The sequence below is a fragment of the Eretmochelys imbricata genome, chromosome 5 (assembly GCF_965152235.1).
Source record: "Eretmochelys imbricata isolate rEreImb1 chromosome 5, rEreImb1.hap1, whole genome shotgun sequence".
NCBI lineage: Eukaryota > Metazoa > Chordata > Testudines > Cheloniidae > Eretmochelys > Eretmochelys imbricata.
Window position 1 is genome coordinate 14,493,954 of NC_135576.1, and position 21,668 is coordinate 14,515,621.

A 21,668-nucleotide genomic window follows, 5' to 3' on the forward strand; every position below is an offset into this window, starting at 1 on the left:
AGCCACACGGGGTGAAATCCTGCCCCAAATGAAGACAATAGGAAAAGCCCAATTGACCTTTTTAGGGTCAAGATTTCATGCTCAGAATAGTCATTCAGCTACTAGAGTGATGAACATCCTAAAAACATAATAATGGCCATACTGGGTCAGACTAATGGTCCATCTAGCCCAGTCTCCTGTTTTCCGACAGTGGCCAGTGCCAGATGCTTCAAAGGGAATGAAAAGAACCGGGACAATTATCAAGTGATCCATCCTCTGTCATCCAGTCCCAACATCTGGCAGTCAGAGGCTCAGGGACACCTGGAGCATGGGTTGGGTTGCATCCCTGACCATCTTGGCTAATAGCTGTTGATAGACCTATCCACCATGAACTTATCTTACTCTTTTTTGAACCCAGGTGTAGTTTTGACCTTCACCACATTCCCTGGCAAAGAGTTCCACAGATTGGCTGTGCGCTGTGTGAAGTAGTACTTCCTTTTGTTTGTTTGTAACCTACTGCCTCTTCATTTCATTGGGTGACGCCTGGTTCTTGTGTTACGTGAAGGGGTAAATACCACTTCCTTAGTCACTTTCTCCACTCATGGTTTTATAGACCTCCATCAGATTCCTCCCTTCATCCTCTCTTTTCCAAGCTGAATAGTCCCAGTCTTTTTAATCTCTCCTCATACAGAAGCTGTTCCAGACCCCTAATAATTTTGGTTTCCCTTCTCTGTACTTGTTCCATTTCTAATGTATCTTTTTTGAGATGGGGTGACCAGAAATGTGCACAGTATTCAAGGTGTGGGCGTACCATGGATTCATATAGTGACATTATGATATTTGCAGTCTTATTATCTATCCCCTTCCGAAAGGTTCCTAACAATCTGTTAACTTTTTTGACTGCTGCTGCACGCTGATTGAAAAAGACCCACTATGTCATATATATCAGCCAACACTTACTCCCTACAACAGAAATGGAGAATCCTATCATTATAGGTAACAATAGCAAAGGATTAGCAGCAATGAATAATAATTAGCACCAAAACAGGAAGTCACCATCCAGACAGGCCAGTGACACAGTTTAAGGCACAGGATGGCCGCTGAGCACTAAATAAACTTCTCAAAATCCAACCCTCAAAAATAGTTCTGAAAATTAATTTTTAATATGCACTGTTACTTGGTCATTGATTTTTAATTACCTTAGGTATTATTATTTATCATTATAACATATCTGTACATTTTCCCCCAAGCATTTATGGGGATTTATTAGTGATTTATTTCTTAGGCTTTGATCCCGCAATTGCTGCATCCAGGCAGAGCCCTACTGAAGTGATAGGGGCTCCATGCAGGCGTAGCAGTCTGCTGCATGCTATCAATTGCAGGACTGAAGCCATGGGCTGTAAGATATCATGTCTTCCTGTGTTTTTGCACAGCACTTAGAACAATGGAGCCCTAAACCTGCATGGGACAGCTCAGCACTCCCACAACAGAAATAATCAAATAAGAATAATTTGAGGAAGGGGACAGCCAGTCGGAAAAAAGTTACAGGTTTTCCACAATAGATAAATATGTATGAACTATATAAATTGAATGCATTAAAACCAGTCCACCAAGGAGCACCTGCTTTGTTCCATAATGTTGATGGCATCTACATAATAGTGGAAATTGCCACATTGCATTCTGCAACACATCAAAATGACTTTCCTTTAAAAAAGTACCCTGATTGGCAAGCCAATTTAAAATTTACCGTAAACTGCAGGATCTCATAAAGTTTACAACTCCAATCACACTCAGTCAGTTCACTGGTTCAGACTGAATGCATAGACATTTGTTCAACTCAGAACAGATATATGACAAAAGTGCTGCAGACAACATATGGGACCTGAGATGTGATCATTACAACCAGAGATCTGCCCGCTGCAATCTCCACCCACACTAATGCAATGACAGTCGTATGGATATGAGAAGCATCCTCAGAATTGGACGAGTACATCCGCACTATGCATCAACCATAGTTCTCTGCAGGACAGTAACGTCCATTAAGTCAGAATTCCAGAATACCTGTCCAGCAGGCCTTGAGCACCGTTCTGGGACATCAACTCAGTGGAGCTGCAATGGGATGTAACTGGTGAAGTGAGCACACACTCAGGACCTTTGGACTGACACTGCACATTGCGTGTGGGGCTGAACAAAAATCCTGGATCCAAACACCAACACTCCCCCCCCCCCACCCCAGACCCAGGTGTGGAGCTGTTTGAAATTCTGCAGCTTGAGCTCCTCTCTGGGTTCTGATATGCAACCACAATTTATCTCACTGGCCCTAGGTCTGCTCCAAAATTTCAAACTTGAGTGGATCTTTCAGTGAACCTGGTGCAAGTTTATAATGAAACCAGATGTGTGTTGCTTGACTTGGGGCTTTTTTGCTTGGTTCTTGTGGAAATGTAACACCTCTGATCCTTAGTGGGCATTGTCTGTCCTTACAAACAGGGATGCAACATTGTGACTGATTAGGGAAAAATCAATTGGGCTGCTAGCATTACTTCCTATGTAAATGCTTCCTGTTGAAATGTCACCAGAGCAAAGCATGTAAATCTGTGAACTAGTGTAAAGATATTTAGGCTGAAATGAGAGGAGAAGCAGCATGTTTTGAGATGCCTCCCTCTAGCAGTCTGAAAGTAATGTATAGTTTCTGAAATGTCTACATGATAGATGCAACACTGTATAGGATTTGGCTTTGGGGACAGTATATTTAATCCTTCAATTCTCAACGGGGTTGCTGTCAGCTTCAAACTACCATATGTACAATAAAGAGGAAGGATATGCTGATAATAGCACTTCCTACTTCACAGGGGTATTGTGAGGATAAATACATGAAAGGCTGTGATGGGCTGTGAGATCTACTGATGAAAAGTCCTGTGGAAGAGATAGGTATTGTTATTATTGTTGTATTATATAAACTAGAGGGCAACACTCAGCACTAACAGGGGAGATCCAGGGTACCAGTTCAGCCCCAGATTGTGAGAGGGGGCTTGCCATCTTTCACTCTTTGTGACCAATCAGGATAGCTAACCCACCTGCCTGATTAAGAAGCAGTGGGGAGACAAGCACTTGAACGAGGTGGCAGAGGAGTGAGAGTGGGATAAGGGTTAAACACCAAATGAGGAAGAGGAGAAGGGAGAAAAAGGGGATGAAACAATTGATCAAAGGGAAGGTTTTGAGTTATTTTCAAAACAAACCAGAGAGCGTGGAACTCTCAGGCCAGTGCTGCTGTAATTATAATGTTGACTATGGAGCCATGGTACCATCAGGTTACTGTATTTTCCTAGCAGCTGTGTTTAATTCATTTAAACATGCAAAGCCATCAGGTCACATCCCATTAGCAGAGCCATGCTGGAGAAGTACAAGAGGGCAGCACTGTCATGCACTGCATAAACATAGCAGATGAAAAACAAACACAGACTGCCCCCAAACAAATCAGAGAGGGCTCCTGTATTAGCCAAAGAGAACATGCAAAGCTGTTCCCTTCCCACGGCCTGTAACCAGCCTCAGACACCCACAGTCCCCTGCCACTCATCATTCAAACCTATTCTCTCACTTAATGAACTGGAGATATTTGTGTAACCCTGTCACAGGGGCTGGAAGGGCAAAGCTAGACAAGCTTGCTAAGTTCTTCGGGGCAGAGCCCGTTTACTACTGTGTGTCTGTACAGCTCCTAGAACAACAGGGTGCCATTCTTGACTGGGCCTTATGCACTACCACAATAAACAGGATTAATAAATAATAATAACCACCACCAAGTTCTGGCCAGAGACTAGTGCAGATATCTCTCAGTTTAGCTCTTAAAGGTAAAGAAGATGCCCAAGATGTGCCCACCCCATATTCTGGGGGCAAATAAGTTTTTATGTATCTCAGAACCTCCTTTTGCACATGCAAACTGTCCCATTAGGCCATGCAAATGACCTTATTGCAGGCACAAGGCTGAGTTTTTGTTTGTTTGGGTCAGAGCTGTTGGGAAAGCTTGTTTGCTGAAAGCTGTGTGCTCAAAATCTTCAGTGCAATCTTGGTCCACTGAAGTCAACGGTGGTTTCACCATTGGCTTCAGTGGGGCCAGAATTTTTGTTCATGCAAATAGATAAATACAAAGACAAAGTAAAATAAGCTATTTTTATTTACATACATATCCCTTTCCCCCCTCTACGTTCTCCCCCTCCCCAAGCTTATCCCATGGTAATTACAGTAAGACCATTAGCTGTTTATACACTAATCTGTCAGCCTCTCATTGTGCCTGGAGCCCCAGTCCTGAAATTTGTTGCAGTGGGCAGATCCCCATTGTCTTCAGTGGGGCTCCATGCAGACACAGGTGTCTGCCTAAGTGCATCAAGAGTACAGGATCAGTTCCTTAGTCCTCAGTGCTGAGCACTAAATTCAGTTTAAGGGTCACATCCTGCCACTCTGGGGTGGAAAGCTCTTGCTGAAGCAAAATTCCCCATTTACCTCAATGGCAATTTTGCCTTAGTAAGGACTAAGGGTCAGATTTTTTAAGGTAGTTAGGCACCTAATGGTATTTTCAAAAGAGCCTATGTACCTGTCTGCATATTTAGGCACCTAAATACCTTTTAAAATCTGGCCCAAAGTAAAAATGCTAGGTTATGGGTCCCCAAAAGATTACCAAATATAAGCTTTTTATATATACGAAAATTCTAGCCCTCTGCTGGCCTGGATTTGCTTTAAAGCTTACAGTACACATGTTCATGTTGAGTAGTACCTCGCACCACAAGAAGTCTCACTAAAGTCAACTAAGTACTTGTGGAATAAAGCACGAGTCATATCACAATCTGGCCCGAAGTTAGTTTGAGCAGTTACATTCGGTATTTGGAAACGTACTTATCTTTCCGGTTTTGGAGAGGTGTACACTTGTTTGCATAATAAATGTCAGGGCAGAGATACAGGTTTTCCACAGATTCACTCTCCCTCCTCCTTTTGAAAGAAATCTATTTATTCTGAACGAATCAGCTATTTCCCAGATGAATGTTGTTTTGTAGTCAGTTTAGCTCTGCTGCGAGATATTCATTCTTTTGCATGCCGGTAATGAATTTTCACAGCAAGAATCCTAATCCAGTCCTGTCCTGGAGTGTTTTATCAGGACCTCTTTTTTATTTCTATGGGTAAATGGGAATTGCTTTCCTTATCTGTATCTAGAAGCACCTGAGTGGTTTTTGCTCCATATTTCCTATCCTGCTGGAATTCAGGTTGTATCGCTATCTGATACTGTATAATTGTCCCTTGTGTTAGTTGCCTTTTTATTTTAAAATGTGAGATTTATTGATTTCAATTTTTATTTTTTACTGTTAGTCATTTTGCTTTCAGATTCACTTCCTCTCCTCCAGCCCAGTCATATCTGTTGGGTAGATTTTCTGGAAGCTTGGGCTGGGGTTGGTTTTGTTTTCCACCTGCCCAGTGCTTCTGCATGTTGCGATTTGAGGATATTTTCTCTGCACCAGCTACACCCCTGCACCTGCCCCCCAGCCAGGTCACAGGGACTCTGTCTACCACCAGCACTGCCCAGGAGCCTTTAAGAGCCTTCACAGAGTTTAAGACACAAACTAACCCTACCCCAAGCAATGCTTTTATACTCCGAACAGGGAAAAGAACTAGAGACCCCATGAATCCCACTAGGGATTTCACTCCTGCTAATCCATTTTCCATGGAAGGTGTTCAGATAATACAGTGACGGGTGCCAGTAAAAAACTCTTAAGGGTTTGATAGATAATTCTCCATTTCTAGTTTTAAAGCAAACAAAACAAGAGCACAGGTGAACAACTGCACAGTTGTTCATCACAAGAAAACAGACGAAGAGACCTTATCCAAAAAGCTCAAAAGAGTTGCTGAAAAGGTATGAGAAGAAGTATAAATTCTATAGGTAAAATAATGATGGATCAGCAGTGGCCTGGCATTAACCTCCACTCTTGAAGGGACACCAGAAGGATAACTCACCTGTAAATACACCACTCATAAATTATGTCTTGTCACTCGTGAAGATAAATCTATCAAATCTAAACCATCACTTACGCTCCCTTTAGCTTGCTCTCTCTGTCTCCTGATAGACAGAGATATGTTCTTTACATAGGCAGCAATCAGGAAAGTCTCACCTAATAATCAGTCGTGCATATGTAATAGTAATGCTTGCATGGAAGCCATGTGTTTATGGGATGTTGGAAAACACAGCAGGATTGAAGTCAGTCCATAGGAAAGAGACACATGTCCATGACAACTGTTGCAGAACAGAAACAGTTATCAAGACCCCGAGAAACCTTTCACAAACAGGAAAATGTAACTTAACCAAATCCAGTTGAAAAAATATTTCTGCGCTTCAGATATCGCAGAGAAGGAGTCGAAGAGGAAGAATGAAATTAGTATTAAAAAACTAAAGACATGAGAAATTCCAATTAGTATATGAGGAAATACATTGCTGAAGTCCCAACGAAAACAATTTGCAGAGGGAATGATAGTCCCTAAAATACCAGGAGCAGTGTAAAGAAAGAACAGTGCATTCTCCCAGTGAGAAGGCTAATCTCAAGGTACTGCATTTCCTTAGAGGATTAGCAAGAGGTGCTAACATGTACACAATGGACCAAGATTCCCAGTGTACCATCACTGATGTCAAGGGACACTGATTTACACCAGCTGAGGACCTGGCCCAATAAATCCATTCCTTCTGAGACCCTGCTGACAAAAGATCTGATACTCTATCTCCTCCTGTACATGTTCAAAGATCTGGTACCCTGTCCCCTGGTGTCCCTGTTCAGTATTCTGCTGAAAAGGGTCATTTATGCAGAATCTTGCAATATGCATCATTAATACTTTGGCTGATTGCTTCCCATTATGTTTTGGTCTCTCTGGAGTGCTGGACAGTGGTTGGAAGAAGGGAACTAGGAGTCAGTACAGTAACAATGCTAATCCCCGCTCTGCCACTGACTCACTATGTAACCTTGAGCAAATCACTTTGCCCCTCTGTGTTTCTCTTCCCCAGCTGTAAAATGGGAATAATTAAGGCTGTGAGAAAGTTGTGATTCTTTTAAGTTTAAAAGTTGTGGCCAGTTTGTTAAAGTTGCCGTTTTGGTGAGGTCTGTTCAAGTACCATAAAAAATCCAAAACAAACACACATGATTCATTTATATACAAAGGAAACCAGTAAGAAAATACTGTGTAAAGAGCAGAACTTTTTCAATCTTTCTGGTACTTTACAGGTCCATGGACCATTACCTGCTTCCTGATGAGAAATGGAAACTCTGGGTACCCCTACAAGGAGCACCAGCCCTTGGTACTCACCCACACCTAAGCTCCAGCACTTTCTTCCACGGTATGCAGCCTGCTTTCCAAAGCAGGCCAGCAGCATAGAAGAGACATTGCCCTTGAAGGCAAGCAAGATGAAGGGATGGCTGGGCCAAATTTAGTGGCATCGTGACCCTGAGGATCATGTCGGAACGCCACTCGCTCAAATTTGCGACAAGTATCAAAAGTTGTGGCATGTGGTAAAAGTGGTGTTCCACAACAAAACTGCAGCCCTCCATTTTTCTTACACCCTGAAGAATAACAACACAGGGCTGTGGGAAGGCCTAATATATGAAGGTGTGGACAGTGATATGAATATCATTGTTCTTATTTCTGCAGTGTGAGGATTTCATGGTGATTGTCTCTTTGTCTTGGATGTGTATAATTACAGCGCAGGTTATCCACGGGTGTATTCATGCCGCAGGAGGTTTACCCCCGGATTGCAAGGCAGACAGCGCAGGCCTCTCCAAGATGCTGCAGTCTTGGGCTAAGTTCTGTGCAGGATGCACATCTGTGTGACCCCTCTCCGTATATTTCTATTCACCTCTTGTTCTCTGATCAATTCCTGAAACTAGCTTTTGGTCACTGTATTAATGGGCGTTTTCCTACATCCGAAACCTTTCTGGTTTGGTTTGACTAGCGTCTGCCCTGCTCCCAGAAGGAGCCATTTACATCTCCCCATTGTGCCCTGCGCTGAGATCAGTCATGACAGAGAGCGGCACACATTCTCTAGGCTCGCTGCAAGCCCTTCTCTGCAATTCCATGACCAGGAACTCTATTAGAGACCCAATGCTGTCCATCCCAAATGGCCAGTCAGTCAATGGGAGCGGAGTTTACTTAGCATCTCATAGATTCATAGATACTAAGGTCAGAAGGGACCATTATGATCATCTAATCTGACCTCCTACACAACGCAGGCCACAGAATCTCACCCACCCACTCCTGCGAAAAACCTCACCTATGTCTGAGCTATTGAAGTCCTCAAATCGTGGTTTAAAGACTTCAAGGAGCAGAGAATCCTCCAGCAAATGACCCGTGCCCCATGCTACAGAGGAAGGCGAAAACCTCCAGGGCCTCTTCCAATCTGCCCTGGAGGAAAATTCCTTCCCGACCCCAAATTTGGCGATCAGCTAAACCCTGAGCATATGGGCAAGATTCACCAGCTAGATACTACAGAAAATTCTTTCCTGGGTAACTCAGATCCCACCCCATCTAACATCCCATCACAGGCCATTCGGCCTATTTACCATGAATATTTAATTACCAAAACCATGTTATCCCATCTCACAGGAGGTAGGATCACCACTCCTTAGAGATACCACCTCCCACGCTGCTCCTTAGTGGCATAGCTCCAGGGGAGCCAGACTAACAGAGAGCCCTCCAGCACTGGCTACCCTGGAGACCACAGAAAAGATAGCACAGCTAGGCTTTCCAGAGAATCCCCATGAAGCCGGATAACTGGCCCAATTCTTTCCCTGGGCAAACCCTGAATGCATAGTGCAGAGTCCATAGTAGGTAGGGGGTCGATATAGAAACAGTGCCATGGAGGCAAGAGATCCACATGTAGAGATTCTGCCCATAGACGAGTGGTGGAGGGGGCTATTCCCTCAACCACCAGGACTTAAATTATCCCAAACCTTCTCCCAGCGCAGTCACTGGGAGAGTTGTAACACTTTAACATCATCTCTCTTTAAACCTTTATAACATCCTTGTCTCCCAAACAGGGCTCCCAATCCTGTGAACCCTTCCACACCAGAGCATTCCTTCCTCACACGAGAAGTCCCATGAAGCTCTAAGCAGCTGCTAAGATGAGTAAGGGTCATTCCCACGAGCAAAGATTAGCAGAACCTAGCCCCTGCTGAAGTAAGGAGGGACAAAGCTTTGAACTGATATGAACATGCATGCAACGTGATGCCCTGTGTCAATGCACATGCCACGGCTTTGAATTTCGATGCGTGACATACAACAAGCCTTCAACCCCCGTAAATTGTCTGGAGTTGGCTTCAATCCATTACGGTGCCATCGTGCAGGGGTTTCTTTTTCTTAAATGCAGGTTAATTGGCTCACAGCGAAAGCTAAGAGGGTTACCTCCCTTTTTTCTGAAATAGTTAATTTACAAGTGGTGTCCAATAAATACCTACATGAGCTTGGGGCTGGCAGCCAGTTTGCATTTGCTACTGTTGCTGCTCACGTCAGCGGTTTAAGACACCTCCGCTTGGAAAGCAGACCTGACCTGACCGAACAGGAGGCAGACAGGAAAGGAAAGAGTCTGCACATCATCAAAATCCTACTCCAGGATGACAGCACAGCAGACAGCATTGGCTATGAGGCGAACTCTTATTACTGCATCGTCTCCACCTGTCTGTGAACACTAGCTGCATGAAAATGGAGACAGCGGTGACGGAAATGCACGCTTCGGAGCAGTTTGTCTGGTTCCTGCTTCTCCTCCTGCTTAGAGGTTTGTAACACAGTGAATACGACAACAATTCATCCCAGCAACTATATGATCCTCAAATGAAGCTGTAAGGTCCCCAGGCTTCAGCCAATGCCAGGGTTCAAACAAGAAGCTGCGCAGATGAACATAGGTCTTTTGGCTAAGGCGTGGGACTACGAGGACCAAAGAGATTAGGGTCTATTCCCAGCTCTGTCACACGCTCCCTGTGTGACCTTGGGCAAGTCACCTGACTTCTCTGCACCTCAGTTCCCCACCTGTAAAATGGGAACAATAATACTTCTTCTCTCCTAGCACTGGATCCTCCTTGGTGCCTCTATGGAGCCTCCCTCCATGGGCCCTCATCCTGATTAGTGTTTCTTGGCACTATACAATACAATATAACCACAGCAAAGAAAACCCCTATTTGCATGGATTTATTCCAATCCCCTGGAGGGATTAGTTTATTACACGTGACCCTGGGACTTCAGAGAACATTACAGATTTGCCTTTGATTCCAAATACAGTCTAAGTAAAGGGGTAAAGGGTCTCACCCTCCCCCTGTTTAGCACAAGGACTGTAGGAAGGGATCTAGCAGGTTCCCTCCCAGAGATCAAGGGTTTTCCCCATGCCCCAGATTCTTCCCTTTCAAAGGGCTACTTCCTTAATGAGGCCCCTCCGCCAGCCCCCACCCTCCTGGACTGACAGATTTGTACAGTCCCTTCAGGGTGTGGCAGGTACCTTTCCTCCCTTCCAGGGAAGTGAATTAACCTTTTCTTCCCCTTCCTGGGAGCAACAGACACCTCCCCACTCCAGATATGAGGTCTGTTCACTGACAGCTAGCCCATGTCAACGCCGTGCTTTCCAGACTAAAACCAAAAAAAGGCCTGTTTGTGAGGCGCCTGATACTGAGTGTATGGCAATTTCAGAAGCCGATGACAGGAGTCTGATCTTGTCCAACTGGTTCCATTTAGGATTGCAGAGCACAGAGCTAATGTCCCTCCCTTCGAAGGGTGAGCTACACCACTGAACTCCAATACAGGGATCTGGTTTGCAAGGCTGACCGTAAATGAGAACAGACAATGAATAGTCATGAGTTAAGCCAATGAAGCTGTCATGCAAACTGGCAGGAGAATAAAAACAGGGAGATGTGCGTTTGTGCATTATTACACAGCCAGCATCCAGCAGCCTCCAAAGCAGGGCGTCCGCAATATGTGGCAAAACGGGACACAGAGAACAAGGGGTTAACCCAAAGAACATAACAACATAAGAACGGCCATAGTGGGTCAGACCAATGGTCCATCTAGCCCAATATCTTGTCTTCCAACAGTGGCCAATGCCAAGTGCTTCAGGGGGAATGAACAGAATAGGCACTCATTGAGTGATCCATCCCCTGTCGTCCACTCCCAGCTTCTGGCAAAAATGATCGTCCACTCCCAGCATCTCATCTGCCTGTTTAAGTATTTATATTACACGCATCAACAACAGTCTCTCAGCCACATCCACTTGAGCAAAAACTCCTTACCTTCATCCCCATCCTTTTATAGACAGTACAGCCTTGTAAAATTCACAGCTCAGTCCCTCTCACACCAGGATGCTCACAGTGATCCACTTGTGTTCAGTGATATGCATGCATATACCTATCTCTGTATATAGCGCCGTCAAGCCATGCATTAAATTGAGGCCCCTTCTGACCATCTCTGGTAGCTGTCCAAATGCATGCTAAGGATCTAATGGTATTTTTCAAACAGGAGTTCCGGATAACCGCAGTGTCCTGGCCAATATTCCCTCTCTCAGTGAAACAGGTTTTCCTCTATAGGGCTGTGTGTGAGCTATTGTTAAGCACATAATGAATGCTCCATTTGTGAAGTGCTTTGAAATACACTGAATATGAAACGTGTTCCATAAGACCAAGTTCTGTTCTGTTTGATATTACAATACAGTGTGTTTTGTCATGCATCTTTTGTCTGTATCTCTTAAAGGCACCCAACTGTACCCATAATTCAGTATTTTGCAGGGAGTCATGAGTTTGAATTAGCAAAATTCTGCCACATCCACTTTTTAAAGTCCACGTTCTAAGGCCACAGAGTCAATTTTAGTACTTTTGCCATCACTTAGTAGAAAAACTCTTTGAAGTGTGTTTGAGGGGTAATGACTCAATTTTGTCAAACTTAACTCTCTCAATGCAAGTTAGTGAGAGAGAACCACACTATGACAAAATGGGTGCACATTTGAATATACATAGATACATAGACTTTAAGGCCCAAAGGGGCCATTAGATCATCTAATTAGACTTCCTATATATCAGAGGCACCCAGTAATGTCACCCAATTAGTCCTTTATGGAGCCCCATAATTGGTGTTTGGATAAAGCACATCTTCCAGAAAGCATCCAGTCTTGATTTGAAGACATCAAGACATGGAGAAACCACCACTTCCCTTGATCGTTGCTCCAAGATTTAATCACCCTCAGTGTTAAAAAAAATAAATGATGCCTTATTTCCAGTTTGAATTTGTCTAGCTTTAAACTTCCAGCCATGGGTTCTTGTTAAGCCTTTGTCTGCTACATTAAAGAGCCCTTTAGCACCCCGTGTTTTCTCGCTGTGAAGATACTTATACACCATAATCAAGTCACCACTTGATACACACATATTAAGCTTTGATGACTGTGGTCCAAGTGAGAGCTACAGCTGGAATGCGTCTATTTTGCAGTTCTGCTTTGGACCCAGTCAGTATGTTGAGCTGGCAGGTGCCATTACATTTGGTCCCAGATGACCTTGACTCTACTCTCGGTTTTCAAACCCAACTCCCATCTCTGAATCGTCCATCTCTTCAGCCCATCCCTAATGGTTATTAGTGTATACTTGCTCTGCACGTAGCACCTTCTCCTCTCTTCCACCCCAGGGAAAAGCTACTTGGCTTAGAACCAGCACCACCGCCTTTGCAAGTGCAGTCAGAACAAAGCAGGATGGGTTAAAGAGCACTATGATGACTGGTAGTGAGGTACGTCACGGGTTGCTATGCCTACATGGTGGCAAGCCTCTTAAAAGGTATGTGACTGCATCCTAACTCATTAAAACAAGTGACCACAGCTTTGCATGGTCCAGGGGCACTATCAGATAGGACCTGATTCTTCTGTGTAACTCCACTGAAGCTGATAGCTGACTTCTGCTGTGCCCTTACTCCCTTCCCCTTGTAGAGCTGCTTAGGGGACAGCCACCATCTGGCCCTTCAACAGCGGGGGGTGTCATTAGAGCCATGTCCCATACAGCGACAAGCACATGTTCAGTGTCAGGGCCAGGGCATAGGCTGGGCCTAATGGTTAGTGTAAGGCACAGGCGGGGTCCCCACAGCAGCCAGGGTTCAGAACCAGGAGCTGAGGTCAGGAACCAAGAGTGAGATACCAGGAATCAGACCAAGTCAGGAAACCCAGAGGTCAGGGCCAGGAGACAGTAGCGGGTAGTGCTGGGCGAGCAGCCAGAAGTAGGGTGGAGCCCATATGTACAGACAGCTTCCTGTTCCCCCTTCTGGCTTTAATAAGGGGAGCAGGCTAGTCAGGAGCTCTAGTGTTCCACCAATCAGGACCCGGGGACGGAGCCTTCTAGCTGAGCTGGGCTTCAAGGGGCCCCACTCGTAGCCGATGACAATCAGCCATCAGGTAGAGGGTTGGAGCATGATGACCCCAGGCACCCTGCGGACCCACGTCCAAGACCCCTGGGTCAAGACAGTCAGTGCAGACCCAACAAATAAAATGAATAGTAATGTTGGTAACACCACCATGCGGGGACTGTGGCTGGTGCACAGTGCACTGGCTTCTCATGGTATCTCCCATGGAACACATCACACCAACACCCCACATTCTGCACAGTCCACTGCAATTCAAGGTGCTGGTTTTAATCTAAAGCACCCTCAGAATGCTGGGTCCTGGGTACCTTAGAGAGGGCTGCTTCTGTCCTCTTGGGTCACTGGATCAAGCTGGGATGCTCCAGTTAACTGTCCCCAGTTTTAAATGGGAGGAGGCCAGTGTAAGGGCATAGACAGTGGAGAGCCCTAGATTCTGGAACTTGCATCCCCACCTTGGTCTGGCAGGACCAGAGTTTGTTCATTTCCAGGAAAGGTTTATTTGTTTTCCCAGGCTTTTGATTAGAGGGTGGGTTGTGGAGCCTCAGAGTGGGTGAGTTATTAGTGCTGATGGACTAGCAGGGTTAGGAGTGTCTGACAGCAGCTATTGGCCCCAATTTGAAATTGGACGATTTTTGTAAGAGAAACATACAGTCCGAGGGCCTGATACTGGAGAGAAGCAAGTTCTTCTGAACCAAAATAAATAAATAAATCACAACCCGGGTGTACACGGCTTTAACACAGCCAGACCGGACAAAACCCTCTCCGTTGATGTAGGAAGTCCCCTTATGTCTCTCTAACAAACTCGCAGACCAGCAGCCATGCATTACACAACCCCTTGTTCCAAACCCATCTATGTTTTGGATCTCGCTTTACGATCTCATTGCCAAGAGCAACTGCTTTGTGCTTAGTGACCATCTAGCTAATACGTTACCCCGCCCTCCCTCCCTCCCCATTAGAGACTATACACAAAAGAAATAATACGCCCACCACAGTGGACATTAGCATCAGGTCAGGGGTTTATTCACTGTGCAACATTCCCAAGCCACAGAGCATGGGCACCTTACCCGTTCTCCATTCTACCTACAAATGTATAGCTAGTGTGTACATTAATGAGTCACACACAATAATGTAAACTAAACTGAGACGCAGGACTAACAATGGGCCCAATCCTGCAGCGCAGTTCTAAACAGCCACTGAACACAATGGGCTTGATTTTCCATTGCCTGCTGCAGTGCAAAATGAGTGTAAAATGGTATCACTTTATCCCTGTTTTACCCTTATATTGCACTAGTGTAAATGACTATACAAGGTGCAGGTCAATGGAGAACAGGAACAGGGCCAACAGGAATTTTTTCTTTTTGGGTACGGGGAATGCAGGAGCAGGCCTCGTGCTAACTCACTCTGACTTTCAGAACAATGTTTAAACCCCAGTCGTGCCCTCTGAGGCCCACATGCTGCTTTCACTGGAATCTACGGCTGACACCTCGGCTGGATTTGATCCTCGACGTTTTTATTCAAAATCAAGATGTTTCACTGGAGATTTCCACCAAGCCTTTCAACAACAACCTTTGCAAGACTCCATCACCCAATGCATTACGTGGGTCCTAATTGTGCTGTCAGGGTCTGAAAGCCACTGGGGAAAGGGCTCTCTCTTCCCCTGTATGTTCAGTGCCAAGCACTCTGTCTGTGCTCAGTAAGTAATAACGTGTCTTGTGCTCCAACTGAGGGCTTGATCTTGAGAAGGTCGATGCCCAAGATCTGCTGACATGTGCAAGCCAGCTCTGCATTCACAGTTACCACAGGGCCCCTAAGGAGTGAGATTATTGGGTTGGTTCTCTTCTCACCTGTGCTGGTGTCAATCAAGAGTTACTCCACTCAGTTACACTCGTCTAAAGTAGCCCAGAGAAGCATAAGGCACTAATTTTTTTTAATCTTCTTCTACCTCAAAACAATCACTTAATTTTCCCCCACCTCTGGTTTTTCGCATTGCATCCTATCTTGTAAGTGTCCACCTTTTAGTGTGTAAGGGCCTGATCTAGCAAAGCCCTAAGACACATTTAGACAGGCGAGCAGTCCCATTGAAGCCAATGAGTGGGACGTCTCCTTAACGGCTTTTACTGAATTCTGAAGTCAGTGGGACTATTCACATACTTAAAAGTGATGTGCTGATGGATGATGAGTGGGCCTGCAAAGCAGCCACTGGCATACACAAGTGAGTCCAACATCCCCAGTTGTAAGCTCAAATGCCTAGACTGCACATGCAGTTGCAGTAACTGTGCATGCAAAGTAGGCACACAAACATGTGTGAACACGCACAGGAACATCAGGCCTCGGCTCTCTGAAAAACAAACCATGAGTAACAGTTTCAGGAGATTCAAATTTCATGCATTTCTTTGCTGATTTTTTTTTAACCTTGGAACTGGAAGGCTACGATTTTAGCTTCTGCATTATGCCAGTTGGCAGCATTTATCCAGGCAGCTTTTCCTCACTTTCTAGCACCCCTCCCAAGCTGTGCTCCCCACCCAGCACTAGCAAGCCAGTGCCACTCCCCAGTGTGTAAACATCAAGGAGCAGTACAGTGTCTAAAGATTAAAAGCAATTACACTGGAAAGGAGCGGAGAGGGACTTTTCACCTTATAGCTACTCAAACAGCCTTTACCTGACATGATCCTGAATAGCAAAGATCCATTTAAAACACAGATCCCAATGCACGGTATCTATCCTCCTGTTAAAATTTACGCCTGATTTCCTGTCTGAAGCTAGACAAATTCAGACTGGAAGTCAGGCATACATTTTTAAGAGTGAGGGCTATTAACCATTAGAACAATTTACCAAGGGTCATGGTGGATTCTCTATCACCGGCAACTTTTAAATCAAGATTGGATGTTTTTTCTAAAAGGTCTGCTCTAGGAATTGTTTTGGAGAAGTTCTATGCACTGTGTTTTGGAGGAGGTCAGAGTAGATGATCACAGTGGTCCTTTCAGGCTTTAGAATCTATGAAAAGTTTTATATTACCAAAAAAACAAAGGCTCCTCCTACAGGACTCAGCTGGGAGAAGCTAGGGACTCTCTGAAACTGGAACATTCTATACAGCTGTCCACAAGACCAGCCAATAGGCCCCATCTTGATCCCACTGGCGCTGGTGTCAATCAGAAGTAGCTCCATTGAAGTCAATGGCGTAACATGGGTATAAAATCAATGTAAGTGAGAGCACCATCATTATTATTAGTAGTATTTACAGAAGCATCCAGAAACCCCAACTAGGATCAGGGACCTCATTGTGTTAGGCACCCTTCAAATACAGCAAGAGACAGTTCTTGCCCAAAGATACACAAAGGGTAGGAGAAAGAATCATTCCACTTTACAGACAGGAAACTTTGGCACAAAAAGATTAGGTGACTTGCCCAAGGTTACACAGAAAATCAGTGGCAGAGCTAAACATTGACCCTAGTTCTCCTGAGGCCAAAACCAATTCCTTAACTGCCAGACCATTCTACCTCTCTTCAAGCCCAAGTGTTGGAAAAGTAGAGTTACGTTAGGTGACAACCCAGGATTTCAATCAATATTGTCTCGCAGATCATCTCAAGCAAAAGTGGCAATAGCACTTTTATTCTAACACAACCAAATCTGGACAATTCACACCTCTTGCTGTGCTTTTCCTTAACTAATGCCACATAATAAAACACTGCTCAGATTCCAATATCATCTAAAAACAACGTTATGCCTTCTAATTTTAGCACTAATCTTCTCTTGCTATGGTTGTGTGATTTCTAATTATTTTATCCCCAGCCTTGCTTTGATGGATAGTTGTACCTTTTCCAATACAGAGAGACTTGTAAAGTGCCTTTAAAAATATGTTGATCATTTCCCATTGTTAATTTCCAATTCCTATATAGAAATCTGCAGACTATATTCTCCTATATGGTTTCATTGGGAGGGTGGGTTATTATTAATAGCAATAAAATAAAAAGGAAGAGCCTGTTTTTTAAAGAAATTCCCAAACTGGTCTTGAAAAACATTATATTTTTTCCTAAAAGTTGTTAAAGGCCCTAAATCCATTATCTGGATACAGATCACTTAATAATTTAATGCCTTTGGCTTGGCATTCTTCCCAGAACATTTTGCCTTTATCTGTCTTTATTTTCAGGTTATAACAAATTGAGGAATAATCAGCTGTGTTGAAATCTTGAAGACAATTCATGAAGAATCCTGAGAAGTGGAGTTGGAGGTCCAGTTACCTGGATAGTCTCTCAGAACGCTTGGTGGGTGGGCGTGTGAGAGAGAGAGAGAGAATCCATAGGGGTGAGGGTAGGAGAAGGTTGAATAGCACCTTCTGTTCAGTTTCCACTCATCAGGTGTTTTTTTAATGTCTTGTCACGTCTCACAGCTCATTAAAAGCCCTGAAGGTACATGAATCAATGTGTAGCTAGCCACCAGCTCTGCTGATGCTGTGTAACATGTAGTCACTTTTGCTTTTATAACTAAATTAGGACCAGGGTGTGGTCTGGTCTTCTACCACTGCAGGGGGAAGGAGACAAGTTGATTCTTCCCCTTTCCCCCCCTTCTCAGGCGCTTCCTACAATTTAATGCTAGTTCTGGTATCCGAACATGAGGCTAGCTCTAAAAAGGGAGGGGCCACAGCCAGTTGTGGAGTGGAATGCAAACTGTACTTGCTTAAGGGGTGTAGCAGCAGGTACGCCCCTGTCAAATCTCCTGGAGGTATTGTGCCTCCTAGTGTTCCTACAGTGTAGAGCTGTGACCATAAGGCCCAAATGAGTTCTCATTTAACTGGAGGTATTGTTGATTGTTTTGGAAGTGCTGGAAAGACAGGGCCAGATCCTCAGCTCGTCAATGGAGCTGTAGCCAGTGTATACCAGCTGGGGACATGGCCCATAGCTAAGAAACTCTGAGTCATAAGAACCCATTTCCAGGCACAGGCCCCAGTTTTGATTGCTTTTATATTGGTGTACATACTCTGGATTTATGCCCGTGTAAATGAGATCAGAACGGGGTCTAATGGAGTTACATAGTGTATGATCAGATTCACATCCAGGCTACCTCAACATGGAGCTGATTTTCTTATCCCTTCATCCTGAATATATGGGGCCTGGTTCTGATCTCATTGAAGGCTCCACACAAAAGCTGCACCTTTTGAGCTAAACTGGATGAGAAACCGATTTCGTTAAATTGGTACAAATCTTTTATGTGGACACTCATTTCAAATTCAGAATGCCCTATAGCTTAATTCGGTGCTCAAATGGTGTGTAACCAGTCCTTGCAGGGGCTTTACCTGAGTATTGCTGTACAGCTATTTCTGACTCACACCTGCACAGCTGACAGCATGCAGACCAATAGTCTGTGTATGCATGGTTGGGGAGGGGATGCTCAGTGGTTTATTCCCACAGGTTTCTGTTGCAACATCCTAATAAAGCAAGCAATTGGAAAACCACCATCTGACCTACGACTTCTTTGCGTCAATTACATTCAAAGCTTTGAGACGAGCCATTAAAAACACAGAGTGAATGAATTTAGCCGCTCGTTTAATTCAAGAAAAACACCAAGCCCAAAAGGGGATGTGAAAGAATACTAATTGCAGTGCTGCTGCTTAACAAAGACTCACTCCCTTTCTTGCTCCTCGCCCCTTCCTCTTTCCCTGCTTGGTCCTTTTCAACCTACTTTCATCTCTTTTCTCTTCACACAGGAAACTAACAAGGCTCCTGAGCAGGAAGCTACATCCCCACTCCTCACTACGATTTACAAGGCAGTGAGCTGTAATTTCTTTTTTAAAAACAGCGCAGGGCGTAACAGCTGTAACGAAGACTGTCAAAACAGGACCCAGCCCAGTCAAAACCCTCCGACCCTGATCCTGGAAATGTCACTGTACATTGTTGCACCCAGAATTAGAATAGGACCAGTCTTGTGGTACTGATGGATGCCACTCCAGGACTGTGAAGCCAGTTTCATCATCATCAGTTTCATTCTGCTGTAACACTATTATTCCTGGTCTCCTAAAATAAGGGCTGATCCCGACAGGTGCTGAGCATCCGCAAGTCCTACTGAAGTCAAAGGGAAGTTGCTGTTATTAATCCTCCTATTGTGGAAAAATCCTACAGAATGTAATAGAAATGATAACCTTCTACAGATTTTTTTTTAAATTAACCATCATATAGAATTTAAGAGAGACAGACACACCTGCTATACAATTCTGTTGGATGTTTGAAACCTAAAAACCCTACAGAAAGAAGTTCATTTTCTCTTAAATTTGATTGGGGTTCAGAGCAACTTCTGAACCACTCTGTTGGCTCCATCCCTATTAAATTCAGTTAGACTTTTCCATAAAGGGTCAGCACTTTTCAGAATCAGGCCCTTAGAGTTAGCTCCAGTTTACAGTGATCTTTTTATTTTGGGATTATTGAGGTGGAAGGCAGAATCTGGCCCTTCAAATGGAAGAAGTCTGGACCAAATTCTATCCATGCTCATAACCCATACAGCCCTACTGATATTACTCCTGGGGGAATTCTGTCCCACTGCGCAAGAACATAATTCATATGCCATGTAAAAAATTTTCCCACAGAAAATACACTCTTCCAGAAAGGTACTGCAGTTACTTCTTTCGCCCACCAGTGGCCATTGTGGCACCAGAACAGAGTAGCCACTCCCAGGCAGCAGTAGCCCCAGCTGCAGATAGGGAAGAAAAAGAGGCTGGCTTCCTCACAGCATCCTGCTTGTGGGGCCAGGTCAGGAGACATGGGATAAGGGGGAATGGACAGCATGGGGTACATGGGGCTGCTGGGGGATCACAGACTGGGGTTCAGAAGGGCTAGTGGGGGGGCAGACTGGAGTGGGGTCTGAATGGGCGTGGGGATGCAGGGACACATGGGGTGGGGGGGTGACTGAGTGCGGTGAAGGGCCACATGGTGATAGGGGGTGCAAGGCCACATGGGGATGGGGGGGCAGATGTGCCCGACTGAATGAGAGGGGCTAGAGGTCAGCCAGGGTCTGCATGGTGGAGGCTCCCTAACAATCCCTCCCTGTCCCCAAAAAACCTGTTCCATACTTCTTCCACCCACACCCAACAACACTTCAAGTTCACACCCAGGCTCCTTCCCAATAATTACTTCCCACTCCCTCTGCTCCTCCATTACCCCTGACTTCCCCAAGCCCTTACACTGCTTCTGAGGGGTGCGGGAAATACATTTCTGTATAGTAGTTTAAATTAATTATTACTCAGAGTTCTGTATTAATATGCCTAGTAAGGAATCTGTCAAAAAACATTTCCTGAATCTTTTTTGTTGTCTGCATTGCTACAGACATACTTGCTGACAGGTATTTTGAAATAAATTACCAAAATAATTGAAGCTGGCATGATTATATTGTGTTACTTTGACAAATAAAATATGCAGAATTTTAAAATATTGTGTGCAGAGTTTTTAATTTTTTGCGCAGAATTCCCCCAGGAGTAATCTGATAATAGTGGAGCTGCACATGGTGCAAAGCAGGGCAGAATTGGCCCCTATATGTTCTGGTGTCCAATTATGCAGCTTAGAGCAGATTTTTAAGAAGAAATCAGAGTAAGTGTTCAACACCTTTATCTGGGGCCAGATTTTCAAGTCAGACAAGCTCCCATTTAGGCACCCAAACATAGGCTCAGCCCCCAACAAAAAGATCCCTTTTAAGGATCTAGCCACATTCTGGTGCCTAAATGGAGTCAGTTTTATTTTGAAAATCTGGTCCCTGATTGTACTGAGCTCTTCTGAAAATTCTGAATCTTGTGGGGTTTTTCTCCAGAGAAAGCCGACACATTGAGTTTGGGATTATTTTTGATGGCGTGAAATGATTTTATTAAAAATGTTGTTACAGCTTTCTGAAAGTTAAGTTCAGGAGTGCTCTTTCCTAAACAGGACACATCGAAAACACAGCCAGACTAGTGATCAAGAAATTCCCACTCTGGAAGTAAAGGATTTAATTTTATTCTTTTGGATGGCGTTGAGGCTGTAATTTGGAACACCAGTTTTTATTACAGCATCAAATCACTGATCTACAGTGTGACAACATTGAGAAAAAGAAATGAATTTAGCCAGGAAAGTTCCATTCGCGGACTGTATCTGGTTTTTAGTGAGGGCCTAAACTTGACCAATTTCCAGGCGGATTAGCGGGCAGAAGGATATGTTATACTGAAGATTACAGCGAGTAACCAGCTCAGATTAGAATCAGGATCCAGCCCTTGGATCTAAATACTAGGTGCAAAATTTCTAATGCCATGTGGCAGCAATCTCAGGATCCTGGTAAGACGAATTCTGGAG